We start from the raw sequence: 15,046 nt of genomic DNA on the forward strand, positions 1-15,046 counted from the left end.
TAACCCTGGTCTAAATCATCAGAAAACGCCAGACAAATCAAAATTAGGAACATTCTACAACATACCCGACCAGTATTTTTCAACAATGCCACGGCCATGGCAGGTAAGCACAGGCCGAGGTTCTACCACAGAAAGAAGGAAACTAAGGTGACTTGAAAACAAATGCAATGAGGGACCCTAGTTCAGATACTAGGGACATTAGTGGAAAAAATTACTGAAATTAGAATAAAGCCTGCAATGCAATTATTAATATTTTACCAATTAATCATTTCTTGATTTCGATCAATATTGCAAGGTAACCATGGTAATGTGAGATGTTAACTACAGAGGAAGATGTATGACAGATATGTGGAAACCTTCCATACTGTCTTTGCAACACTTCTGTACATCTAAAATGATCTCAGAATAAAAATATTTTAAAGTATTTTGCAAATTTTGTAGGTAAAATAAGGAAAGTATTGTTCTTAAAACTGTTATGCATTTGGAAAGCTTTTATATGTTTGCTGTTGAATTTCTACTTTTGTAAAATATTTGCTCTACCAGCATTTTTCCTATCTATCCACTTACTACTTGTGATTGAGATGAGCTTATGTTAAGGATGAGAGAACACAGACCCATGAATGAGAAGATTCCAGTCCTAGCTCCGTCACTTAAATGACTGTAAGATTTTGGGTGTGGTACTTGATTGTTCAGACTGTTTCCTAATCTGTTAAGTGAAAAGAGCTGTTTCTATCTCATCAGATAATTATGGAGACCAAACTTAAGAACTACATTTTTAATATTAAAGTATCTTAATTATATTTACATTAAATACTTCAAATTTTATATTAAATTTATAGTGTCTTATATTGTCATTTAAATTTATATTAAAATATATTAAAATTTATATTTAAATATGTGAAATATTATAATGTAAAGTCCACTGCTAATGACATAGGTTATAGAATTTGGAAATGCATACTGTATGATACACGCTTGGCTTACAGAATAGGGAACAATGTTTTCCAAGTATACTCCCTGGAGGCTCAGTGGCCCACAGTGGCCACCAGGAGCTCCAGTGCACAATGGGATGTGATCCTCCTTTAGAATATTCCAGAGTACATTGGTGTGCTAAATGCTCTGCAAATTCCACTGGAGACAAGCCTACTTAATATTACTTAATCCAGCATTCTCTCAAACTCCTGATCTCCAGTGATTCACCTGTCTTGGCCTCCCAAAGTGCTGGGATTACAGGCATGAGACACCGCGCCCAGCTCAAGCCAGCATTCCCTAAACTTTGTGGACTAGGATACTTCATTAGCATCTCCCAGCCCTACAGTTCTAAATCCTTGGTTAGTCTGCAAGAGAGAAGAGGCAGAGCATGAAGGAATGACAGCAGATGTGTGTAGGGGGAACTGGAAAGCCGTTTCTTGGAAGTGGAGGTTACGTAATTACTTTGGCAGAAGTTAAGTCTGGTTAAAAAAAAAAAAAAAATCATAGAGGAAGAAGTTACCTCTGGACTGAGAAAGACTTCAGACACCAACTCATGACCTTAGGGGGCGGCACCAATAAGAAGATACGGTGGGCAAAACCACAACAATTCTGCATAAATTGCTTGACATCTCCAAGTTCTACACGTATTCTTACTCCTAGCAATGCCTGGTCTCCCCTGCCTTAACTAACACTCTCTGGGGCATATTATTTTTTAGAGCTTAACTCTATAGATTTCTGCTGTCTCCCAAATGCAAGTTACATCTTCCATGATGTCTCTCCCAACAGATTCATCAGCAGAAACTATTTTTTTTTACTTTATAGGTTTGTTTGTGTCTGATATATTTGATAGTTCCAGGAAAATCTAGTTGTTTTCAAATCTATGAACTTTTGTATAAATGTTCCCTTGAGCACCAAAGCTTTTTTTATGTTCTTAAAAAAAAAAAAAAAAGGCACTCACTTGCTAATATGAGTCTGGAAATGAGGCATTTTTAAGATCTATGTTGTTTTTGGGAAAGGGTAGACTGCATAACACTGAGCGTAAGTAGATTAACTGTACTAGGTAAATTTCTGGGAAACAGACCACCAGAACTGTCTATGAAGCAAGAAGCTTGACTTAATATTTCATATTAGGATAACCAAATGTTAGAAGAAAATAAAAACTTTTAATTTCCCAATGATTTGAAGATGAGAATTTAAAATCATTTAAATTAATATTTTATACACACTTTACCTTTCTCATCATGACATTTCACCTGAATCTTCCTGTGTTAGGACAGGTGTGAGCAATGTATCAATTGGCGAGTGAACAGTCTCCCAACAAGTACACAACTAGCTTGATCGCTGAGTGTGGTTGCACAGGCTTCATGACCAGAGGCCTCTGGCCTGGGAGTTCACACACCCATTAAGAAGCCCATTGAACTTGTGAAAGTTTGTGGCTAGGTCAGAGCATCTGAATTTAAGTCAAGCTCTGCACCCTCAAGTGTGAGGCATGGGGTCATTTATTAGCCTTTCTGAGCCTCAGCTTCTGTATCTGTACAATAGAAATAACTGCCCATACCTCACTGGATTGTTGGGAGGGCTGGGAGGAAAATGAAGAATTTGGTAAACTAAACTGCAAAGCCTCTGATCCTTATTTCTGAAGAACGACCACTTTCTATAACTATCCTTACCTTGTTTGGAGCCAAGGAGTAAATTTCTTTACTTCTGGAAAGGTAGAAAAGGAGAACTGGGTCAAGCACTGTCCACTGGGATAGGGGCTGGGATTTGGGTTGAGGGAGGGAATTCTTGGGAGGGTTTAGGTAACTAGAAGGTGCTGGGGAGAGCTGTCAGGTAATGGCATCAGAGGGAATGTGCCTTAGAAACTGAGAAAGCTTGAGCTCCAGGAGTCCAGTGAAGATGTGTCTGGCCTCAAAACACCACATTCAGAAGTTTCTCTAAGGATGACAGGAGCTATGGTGAAGCTGGATGTTGAACATTTTAGGGAGGACAGGATCGTGTGACAGCGGATTACTGAGCAGCTTATCAAGTTGCAGACCTGGAAAACTGTCATTTGCAAAGGTTCCTTCCAAGACCCTGAGAGGGGTCCTAGCAATGTGAACATTTATTATACATTTGCTGATTTTGCAAAATTTTCAAAAGTTATCTATTTTGATTGCATTTGATCAGGGACACATTCTCCTTTGGCCCTGAGGCTCCTCCTGCAGACTCTGTAGGGTCAGTTGCACTGCTAGGACTGAGGACATTTGGGGGTCTGAGTGGAAAGGGAGGGAGATACATATCAACTCAGTTTACTGGGATAGCTGTGTAGTTCTCAGTCATTGACACATACAACTAGATTACTTCCAGTTAACCCAAAGTAGAAATGGCTCTTCCAAATCTATCTTGTACCCTCAGAGCCTCTCACCAGGTATCTGTACCCAAAAATCAAAACTGGAAGTCACACAGTGACTTGACCATTTCTAAGGTGCCTCACTGACATCCATGCCAAATAGAGAACAGAGGTGTGAAATGTCCAGAGCAGAAACAGGAAGCGAGTCCGGAACACAAGCTTTGCTTTCTGGACACTGGACATAAAGCTTTGTGCTCCTTTGACTACAAGTTCTCCCCTTCTGAGGAACAGACTCAGTTACGCAGGGGATACGAATATAAACACACACTTCTTATTCTCTTTTTAATGGGAGCCTCGTGCTTCTCGATTGTAGGTTCAAACCTGCAGTGTTACCTCCACCAGGTAGATCTGTGTGTTAGGCCAGCGTTTCATACAACCGAATATATCAAAATGTGCCTCAAATACCTGACAAGTCTTATTTGAATGAAATCTGGCATTTCCAGGTGGGACCACAGGCAAAGCTGTTCCCAAAACATCAGCCCAGAAAAAACCTGAGAAGCCAGGGCACCAGCAACAAACTCCTACCCAGGCTGTGACAAGTCGCAATGTCCAGGATAAGAGTAATTTCTTTATTTCTTTCTTTCTTTTTTTTTTTTTTTTTCAGACAGGTCTTTGTCACCCAGGCTTGAGTGCAGTGGCAGGGTCAAAAGCTCATTGCAGCCTCAATCTCCTGGGCTCAAATGTTCTTCCCACCTCAACTGGGACTACCGCATGTACCACCACATATGGATTTTTTTAAATAGAGACAAGGTCTTGCTATGGTGCCTAGGCTGGTTTTGAACTCCTGAGCTCAAGCAGTAGTCCCACCTCAGCCTCCCAAAGTGCTGGGATTACAGCGTGCCCCCAGCCCAAGAATACTTTAATAATACAATTATGTGGTGCAAAACAGCACAGTAGTATATAACAATATGGTTTAATTGTTAATATGTTGAGACTCGTTTCTTTATTCTAAAAATTATTGATCGTGCAAATTCAAAGTATTCTTTTTTTTAATTAATTTATTATTATTATACTTTAAGTTGTAGGGTACATGTGCATAACGTGCAGGTTTGTTACATATGTATACTTGTGCCATGTTGGTGTGCTGCACCCATCAACTCGTCATTTACATCAGGTATAACTCCCAATGCAATCCCTCCCCCCTCCCCCCTCCCCCCTCCCCATGATAGGCCCCGGTGTGTGATGTTCCCCTTCCTGAGTCCAAGTGATCTCATTGTTCCGTTCCCACCTATGAGTGAGAACATGCGGTGTTTGGTTTTCTGTTCTTGTGATAGTTTGCTCAGAATGATGGTTTCCAGCTGCATCCATGTCCCTACAAAGGACACAAACTCATCCTTTTTGATGGCTGCATAGTATTCCATGGTGTATATGTGCCACATTTTCTTAATCCAATCTGTCACTGATGGACATTTGGGTTGATTCCAAGTCTTTGCTATTGTGAATAGTGTCGCAATAAACATACGTGTGCATGTGTCTTTATAGCAGCATTATTTATAATCCTTTGGGTATATACCCAGTAATGGGATGGCTGGGTCATATGGTACATCTAGTACTAGATCCTTGAGGAATCGCCATACTGTTTTCCATAATGGTTGAACTAGTTTACAATCCCACCAACAGTGTAAAAGTGTTCCTATTTCTCCACATCCTCTCCAGCACCTGTTGTTTCCTGACTTTTTAATGATTGCCATTCTAACTGGTGTGAGATGGTATCTCATAGTGGTTTTGATTTGCATTTCTCTGATGGCCAGTGATGATGAGCATTTTTTCATGTGTGTGTTGGCTGTATGAATGTCTTCTTTTGAGAAATGTCTGTTCATATCCTTTGCCCACTTTTTGATGGGGTTGTTTGTTTTTTTCTTGTAAATTTGTTTGAGTTCTTTGTAGGTTCTGGATATTAGCCCTTTGTCAGATGAGTAGATTGCAAAAATTTTCTCCCATTCTGTAGGTTGCCTGTTCACTCTGATGGTAGTTTCTTTTGCTGTGCAGAAGCTCTTTAATTTAATGAGATCCCATTTGTCAATTTTGGCTTTTGCTGCTGTTGCTTTTGGTGTTTTAGACATGAAGTCTTTGCCCATGCCTATGTCCTGAATGGTACTACCTAGGTTTTCCTCTAGGATTTTTATGGTATTAGGTCTAACATTTAAGTCTCTAATCCATCTTGAATTAATTTTCGTATAAGGAGTAAGGAAAGGATCCAGTTTCAGCTTTCTACTTATGGCTAGCCAATTTTCTCAAAGTATTCTTACTAAAGGAAAATGAGCTGAAAAAAGCATTTATGGTATTTGTCAGGTTTTTAAAATTTGTTGTGATTTCTTCCCTCATTCTAAATAAATACTCTAATTTGCACCTAATTCTAAGTTTGCAGTTCTGTTTTTGTAATTGTGTAACGTTTTTAAGAGGATTTTTCTTAAGAGGATATTTTTTAAGAGGATTGCAGAAGCTTCAGGCCCTACAAAACCTGATCAGCCCATAGGCTCCTAAAGGCAGGGGCAAGCTCAAGTCCACATAGTAAGTCTGGATCAATTAAAAACCGGGCAAAAGCTGACATGAAAAATTTGGGCTGAGAAACCAGGAGTTAGAACTCTAATCCCTGGACAGAGTACTGCATGGAAGAAACATGGAGGCAGGTCATGAGGCAGAGCACCACGACCCCAGCCTGCTGAGCATGGATGGCTCTCTCTGATCATCCTCCCAGATTACTACGACCTCCTCTGAGAACCCAGAGGGAGAGGGGTCCTGAATAGGTGTGCCTGCAATTGGGGAAATCTGCAAGCAGCCCAGGGAGGGCACCTGTATTAGTCTGCTGGGGCTGCCTTCACAAAATCCTACTGCCTGGGTAGCTGAAACAACAGAAACTAGTTCTCACAGTTCTGGAGCCCAGAAGTCCAAGATCAAGGTGTCAGCAGGGTTGGTTTCTCCTGAGGTTTCTTTTCTCGGCCTGGCCCCATCTCCCTGGGCTCAGGGTCATCTCTCAGGATGGCCAGGAAGCAGGAAACCCGCTGACTGGACTAACATTTTAACAGGAGCATGAGTCTCTGGTTCAGGAAAGGAGCCGACTGGTATAACCACCTGCACGTGTTTCTGTAATGATCTGTCTCCCCTTTGCAAATTTCTTAGCCCTTGCTTCATTGTGCCCTTTATTCTGCTCTGTTCCCACCTTGCTGCAGAAAGCCCTGGAGTGTAGGGCCATGCAGGTCCACAGATCCCAGGCCCAGCTTCACAAAATTCACTGGGTCCCAGGAAAATGTAGAAACTTGGTCTCTCAGAGGACCACACCTGGGGACAGACATGAGCAGCTCCCTAGCTGGACAGACAGGGTTATGGGGGCCTGTTAAACTTACCCAGTGCAGAGGTGGCTGAAGAGGGCCTGTACTAGTTAGCAAGGTGTTCACCCAACAGCCAGAGTAAAAAATCATTTAATCCACAAGATATTGCTTATAGTAGGCAAAAGCATCGTTAGCGGGCCAAAATTAGTTCCAGCCCTATGTTCATTCCCACATAACAAAGCTTTAAAGTAAGCTCTGAAAGAATCAGACTATGTCTGTTAATTTACTACATCCTGGGATAAGCCTCAAAAATCATTATAGCAACAAAACTTACTCAGCATTCAGCACCCCACAATGTAAAATTCACAGTGTTCCATATCTAATAAAAACTTACCGGCCGGGGCGGTGGCTCACATCTGTAATCCCAGCACTTTGGGAGGACTATGCGGGTGGATCACCTGAAGTCAGGAGTTCAAGACCAGCCTGGCCAATATGGCGAAACCCCATCTCTACTTAAAAAAAAAAAAAAAAAGTACAAAATTCAGTGGGTGTGGTGGCATATGCCTGTAGTCCCAGCTACTTGAGAGGCTGAGACAGAACTTGAACCCAGGAGGCGGAGGCTCTAGTGAGCCAAGAATGCACAAACAACAACAACAAAAAAAACTTACCAAGTATGTAAAGTTTATGTATTACCCAGTGTATGTGCATTTTATTAAAAATACTTGCCTTAAAAATATTCTAAACACTCTTTTTAAGACTGGTTATCTGCAGATCTTCACTCCCAGGAGAGGCTGGGGGTAAGAAAGGAGGAGAGGAAGGGAGGGGAGGGCCAAGCATTTTAGCCCCAGGTCCAAACTAGACTAAACAAAAATAGACTTTCCTTAATTCACCTCCAGTCCATGCCCTGTTATCCGTAAATAAAGACAATAAATTAACTAAAGGAAAAAGTCAGAAGTGTCATCAAGGGAGTCCCATGCAATCACACATGAATGGGGTCAATTTCCCTGTGCAAAACCCTGTGACCCAAAAGTGTGGAAAACTGTTGAGAAACTGCATGCTTTTTTATTTCAGAATGTTCTTTTTTCATCCTATAATTACTTAAAATAGGTCAATCCCTTGACATTGATTAAAGATGGTAGGTTTCAGCATCCTTGGTGGGCAGATGCACATGATGACCCAGTGTTGGAGCACACTGTCCTACAGCACGCTCTGTCCATGCCATGCTGGGTTGGTGCTTTATGGACATTCTGGTGTTTGAAACATACAAAGCTCAGTATTTTCAACATTTTAATGCTAGCTTATAAAGTTTCACATCGACTCACTTTTTACAATGGAGAAACATTATTTTGGATGCAAACTTGAAATTAAATAATTTGATAGTGCTGTGATTACCAGCAGAAGCTCTGCTCCACATGGCCTGGATTCTGGTCTCAACTGGAAGCTCACCTATTTGTGACAGTAACCAAGGTGCTAGGGCTCAGTGTTGTCACTTCTAAAATTGGGGAAATAATAGTAATTATCTCACAGACCTGCTGTAAGAATTCAATATTTTAATATTTTTAAATTGCCTAGGACAGTACCTAAGACATAATAAGTCCTATATAAATGTTTGTTACAAAGAAAGTAAACTGGAATAATTATTTAAATAGTCTGTAGAATGACTTAAACCAATGCATAATTGTTACAAAATAGCTTTCTCATAGGTTAATTATGTAGAAAACTAGTATGCAAGTTTTCCCACCTTCATTCTAAATAATACCAGGAATTTATTCAAATAATACCAGTAATTTTCAAAACTTGACTGAAAATAGCCATACCAAAAAAAAAATGTCTAGGAGTTAAAAATAAATGTGCAAAATCTATCGATACAAATGTAGCCTTGCTCCAGTGAAAAACTTAATGTTCTTCAAAGAGAGGTCCCACATCATGAAAAGGCCAATTCTATCTAGCTTGATTGTCATATTTAATGCACTCTCAGTGACAACCACCACCACCATCACCACCACAAAAAATGAGCAGCACACTTTAAACTTCAGTAAGCAAAAGAAATCCGGAAGAGGTAGAATCCTGAAAAGCAGGAGAGAGCTCTACAGAGGCACTGGGCTTACTAGGTAGTCAAAAATACTGTAAAGATAGTAATTTAAATACATTAACAGTCACATATGAAAAGACCTACAAAATAGTGGAACTGAAGTCTAGAAATAGAATCAGATACATATGAAAATGTGTTATGTGGTAAAATCAGTATATCAGATCTGTGAGGGTAAATACTGACTTCTTACATGTGAGTACTGCAGCCAACAGCATGCAGGAGACAGGTCAGCAGGACAGCCTCTCACTTGCCCAGAGCCAATAGAACACCTGCAAATGGAAGGTGTACTCGGTGTATGAGGGCTCACGCCTGCCTTGTCTTCTAGTCTACAGGATTTTTGTACCTGGAGGGGCCACCAAGCCTGCATGTCTAAGGTAGACCTCCCCAAATGTCTTCCTTGAGACCATGCTCCAGGCCCGGGGGGCCACACTGGCACACTGTGATGTGGGGAGCTGACTCAGTGGGAACCACCCACTTCCCTGTAAAAGGCCCAGATAGACTCGGGACCACTCAGGCAGGGAGCTCTAAGGCCCTCTGATCTTGCAATGTGGTCGTCTAGGCTCCGGGGCAGGACACAACTTCGGTCCAGTGGAGTCCTGGCTTTGAGGCAGCATCATGCCCAGGCCATGTGCATGCTTAATATTCCTTCTGTGGGTGCTCTTAGCAGAAGAAACATCTATCATGTGTTGAACTTGTTCTCTGATGAAGAGGAGAACTTGATGGAGCTAAAAATCTTGGAAAAATGGTTCCAAGATTCCAGATGTGGGTATTGGGTGCTAGAGTCAACTTTCTAGGAATAACACTATTATGACCTTTTGGTTACACAAAAGTCAGATGCAGACCATTCTGGAAAACAGAGAGCTTGAGGCCATATGATTCTAGGATCTAAGCTGTTCTCACAACACTGGTTTAGAGCTCAGTGGAATAATGCAACACTGATTTTCTTTAAAATCAGAGTCACAGTTCTGCAGTCTGTTTCCCTTCAGAAATCGTTGCCTTTCAAAATGTTTTCTCACTGGAAAGTCCCTGAAAAGCATTTCCCCCAGGATGTTTTTCAGCAGGTGTCTCAGTCCATTCAGGTTGCCATAGCAAAGTACTAAAGATTGGGTGGCTTAAACGACAGATGTTTGTTTCCCACAGTTTGGGAGGCTGGAAGTCCTTGGTCATGTGCCAGCATGGTCGGGTTTTTGGTGAGGGCTCTTGTCTTGGTTTGCACATGACCACCTGCATGCATTGTCCTCACATGGCAGAGAGAGAGAGAAAAAGAGAGAGAGAGAGAGACAGAGAGAGAGCCCACACTCTGGCTTCTCTTCTTATAAGGCCACTAATCCCATCACTGAGGCTCCACCTCATGACCTCCTCTATGCCAATCGCCTCCCAAAGTCCCACCTCCACGGTCCCACACATCATGGGCTAGGGCTTCAACAGATGAATTGTTAGTAGACTCAAGCATCCAGTGCATAGCAGCAGGCATGCTGAATGTGTGTACATGCCCGAGTACACAGGGGACTGGGAGCAGGAACAAGAAGGCAGGATGGAGGGGAAAACTTGTTCTCTATCAAACCTCACATGAGGCATATGCTGGTACACTGTGAATGCATCTGTGCTATTGCACTGGGAAGACTGAAACGAGAACACTCCCCCTCCCTGTCGTGTGGAACTTGGAAGAAGGTCTGAGGGGAAAAGAATCTAACAAGGAGAGTACTGCTTTTTTTCTGCGGACCTCAAGTTTTTAGGGTTCTGTATTTTGAGTAGAAGGAGACAGATTTTCAGGCTTTTCTTTCGGGGAAGGAAAACTGGTTCCTGTTCCCCCAGGCAGGTCAGATTCTGGCCTTAGAAGTGTTCCCTAGGGGCCGGTGGGTGGGGTGGCTCACGCCTGTAATCCCAGCAATTTGAGAGGCTGAGGTGGGAGGATCACAAGGTCAGGAGTTTGAGACCAGCCTGGCCAATATGATGAAACCCTGTCTCTACTAAAAATACAAAAATTAGCCAGGCCTGATGGTGGGCACCTGTAGTCCCAGCTACTCGAGAGGCTAAGGCAGGAGAATCGCTTGAACCAGGGAGGCAGAGGTTGCAGTGAGCCCAGATCTTGCTATTACACTCCAGCCTGGGCAACAGAGTGAATCTCTGTCTCAAAAAATATATAAAAAACAAAAAATAAGAAGTGTTCTGTAGGAGAATGCTGTGGTGCTGAAAGGGATAATGTCTGATCTTGGCTTCTCAGCTAGAATTTCCCTCCCAAATCCTTACTGAGTGTGGCCACATGTTACCACCTGTCCTCTCTAATGAAACGTGCTGCAGCACTTCCCTGGGGACAGCAGTAAGGGAAGGCAACAGTGTCCTAGGTCAGCAAGAAGGCATGTGTAGAGTATCACCTGGATCCCAAGAAAGCCATAGCAAAATGTCTGAATACTCAATGCCAAATCCCCAAGCCCTAAATTCCAGATTCCGTTTATCAAATGAGGAGAAATCCGTCTTTTTTATCTTTACCGCATTGACTTTTGTTGACAGGAGGAGTCTAACTGACTTGGAACACTGGAGAAACATTTGGTTAATATGTAAATTCTCAAAAACTCTCAGGGAAGAAAGTGAACAAAAGAAGGTTTTTCCTCAAATGTCTGGCTCTTCAAAGTCTTCGTGCTTCGAAGGACTTGGACAGAAATGGGGAAAAAGGACAAATCTGAGATGTTCTAATCATGCAATTGTCAAAGGCTTTCAACATTCAGACTTCTTTATCATTACACATGATCTAACCCAATAATGAATTATTCAGAACCTTGAATGTTAGCAGAAAGATTTCATGTTTTTGCAACTTCAGAAATGAGGAGAGACACTGAATATTATTGTGCAAAGAGTTATGCAAAATGATAGTTGAGTAAAAGTACAAGTACAGGAAAAATTAATGGTGGGAAGCCCTAAGAAATCTAGAGTGATGTAGGTTTAAACTAAGCTGTATTCAGGGAGAAAGAAAAGCAATGGTGAATTGGCATGTGTGAGTGAAGAACTGACAACCTTAACTGAATGGGTGCACTTTAAAAGAGAAAAAGAGAGAGAGATTGAGATTTGGGGTTTGAGACTTGCTATAGGCTTAGCTATATTGTCAGTGGCCAATACATGTGTGTGCAATGAATAAAACAGTGAAAATAAATGCACTTCTGTAAGCAACATCTTGGAAATGAGCAGGCCATATTGAATGAGGGGCAAAATACCTGTGTCTTTTATGAGTGTCTACAGGATTCTAGATAATCAGCATTATTGAATTATGTGACTTGGGTTTGAATTTTGCTGGGCCTTTTACGAGTTGTGAAATATAAGACAAGTTATTTAATCTTAAGCTTCTGTCCATCTTCTATGAAACTAGTAATGGCACCTGCCTTATAGATTATGGGGATTCAGTGGCCTGATATGTGTACAGGGATTGTCACATGTCTCAAAAATATTCTTATCCTTATTGTCATCAACCCTCTCATTGTCATTGGCCTTACTATCATTAGGTGCCACTCTGGTCACCCCTTAACTCCTCAGTTCACCCCTTGTTGAGAATTCAATCCAGAAAAAAAGTATTACTAACCCAGACATGAATATTTCCATCTGGCCCTCACTTTTAAACATTGAAATAAGCATGCAATTGAAAAAATTGTTTAAAGTATCCTAAGAAGAATAAATAATAACACCTACAGAAAATGTGTCTAGATGGGAATTTCATTCATCTAAGATCAACTCAGAAAGCAAATTCTTCCATTTGCTTTTGGTCTTACCATTTCCAAGTCATTCTGGCTGAAGCTTTCGATGCCAAAACCCACATCAAAGCAGACAGAAGAAAGCAGAGGCCCGCAGGAAATAAGAGCAGCTCCGGGTCATCTCTTTCCAGGGCTGACAGCCCATCTTGTTCACATTCACAGCATATTTCTTAGAGCAGACACCCAATTAGAATATGGAGTCCAGACAATGGAAAATGTAATAATTTTGCACTCCCTGTCATTGCTTAAGGGTTGCAAGAGCGTCTATGGTTTCCTCAAATATAACCTGAGATTACTGTCTTGGGGGAACTCTCTCTCCAGGAGCTCTGTGAGAAAAGGCCTCTTCAAAAGAGAAATCAACACTTTCAGGCCTGAAATAAACTTCTGATCACATTCACTCCAATTACAATGCAAGCTGCTAAATAGAATTCCTTTGAGAAAAATGGGTACAGAGATGTTTCTGTATAAATGTAATTACCTCAATTTATTTAAAGGATGCAAAAAAGAAATAATCTATACTTTAAGCGACAAAGCTTTGCAAATTGCATACCTACCACTACATGAAGTACCCTCCAAGCATGTTGGCTGCCTGGGCTCGGACTGCACAGACCCTAACATGAAATAGCCAAGGTCAGGGTGCATTAGAGGTGAAAGATTCCACACTTAGCTTCCTGCTTTTGGTGCCACACAAATGAACTTCAAGGCTGATGGAGTCTTAAAAGACCTGTAGAGGAAACAAGAACTTTAATAACTGTCATCACGTTTATACACAATGGAAGAAGAATAATATAATTAATAAAATCAAGTCACTATAAAATCAGAAAGACTCCCTGGGCTTATGCTACCATTGACAGATTTGCTCACTCATTCAAAGATTCATTCATTAAAAATTGTTCCCAGCAGCTGATTACATGAGTGTCAATGGGCTGTAAAGACAAAGAGATAAGCACAAGGAATACCAGATCATTTGCACTCCCTGGGGTATGCATGAATGTATCAGTATATGGATTATTGCATGCCATGTGAGTGCAAATAGGGGAGAGTGGTTATTTCTCCTCCATCAGTGGGTGACGTGAGGTGCCTTTGGAAAGAGTTTGTGGCCCCGCGCGCAGGCAGAAGGAAGTCCCTGCTCCCCACTCCTTTGCATCACGAGATTCTGAGCCACAGGCTGTGGTTGGTGGACTTGATTCTCAGAGATCTCTTTGTAATTATGAATGCTGCAAATATTTTCTTGGCTTATCACGTGATTTTTGGCTTAATTTATGCTGTGCTCCAGCTAAGGTGCTTTCCTCATGGATTGAACCCTGGATGTTCTGATGCTTGCTGTGATAACAGGCAACAGAAGTGAGGCAGGTTTCTGAACTAGTCCACTCAGAGCTACATTCTCCAATGTGAAGTCAACAGCCGCATGAGCCCAGATTGAGAAGTGCTGTAAGTGTAAACCATAAACCAGATTGTAATGACATGGCACAAAAAGAGTAAAATATTTCAATATTTTCGTACTGATTACAGGTTGAAATTATAATATATTGGATATACTAAATTAAACAACATTTTATGAGAAACATTTTTTTCTTTTGTCATCTTTCTAAAAATATGGCTAATAAAAATTTTCGTTTCCATATAGAATTCTATACTTTGTGTTTCCACTGGTCACTTAGCTAGAGACTGAGTCTGTCCCCATAAATCAAACGGCTTTTGTATCGGGCTCTGTCACAGAAAAGATTATGCTGATTCTATCCTAAGGCCCACTTTTCCTTATAGTATTGAATTTCCCTATACACGAGCATGGTAAACTTCAGATCTGCTTGATGTCTCTCAAGGAAGCACATAGCCATCACTTATTGTTTACTCCTGGTAATGTATAAATGTCTTTTTTCTTTATCTTTTATTAGATTCTCAGGTTGTTTTTTGCTTCTTAAGAAATAACGCATTCCACCTCTATTATTCGAGTGGTGGCCCCCTTATAAATTCTAAGTTAGTCTATTTATTCTATAATTAAAGCATACATATAGTAAACTTCCAAAACAGTAAACAAGACAAATGTAAAGTATAAATTTACCTACCTTCACTTATCCCCACTTCCTAAGGGCAGCGACAATTTTTGTAGTCTTCTAGACACCTTAAATTTCTAACAAAATTTTTCTTTTTCTATAAAAAGTAAACATTTTTTAAAACAATAATCGTATTTTCCTAAGAGACTGATGAGGTATGTAAGGATTCAGATAAAGTTCCAGTTCTTCCATCGTCTACCTGTACATCCTGGAGTAGGTCACTTCACTCTTTGAGCATCAAATTTTCAGTTTCTAAAATAAAAAGATGGCACAACCCTCACAATTGACATGTCTAATCATGAGACCATTAAAACAAGCTAAGGCAGCTTCAGGTACCTACTATGAGTCCAGGGAATGGAGGAGAGTAGGACATTCCTTGTTTCCATCTCCCAGCACTCCCACTATGCTGGTCTCCAAAGCAGCATAGATTCCAGCACCTTCCACACCCTGTGGCCATGGTGGCCTTTTGCTTCAGGCTCTGAGTGGCCAGGCTGCAGAGGCAGGCTGCCGGGAGCCCTCAGGCCAGCATC

This window comes from Macaca mulatta, chromosome 3 (genome assembly GCF_049350105.2).
Source record: "Macaca mulatta isolate MMU2019108-1 chromosome 3, T2T-MMU8v2.0, whole genome shotgun sequence".
Classification (NCBI taxonomy): Eukaryota; Metazoa; Chordata; class Mammalia; order Primates; family Cercopithecidae; genus Macaca; species Macaca mulatta.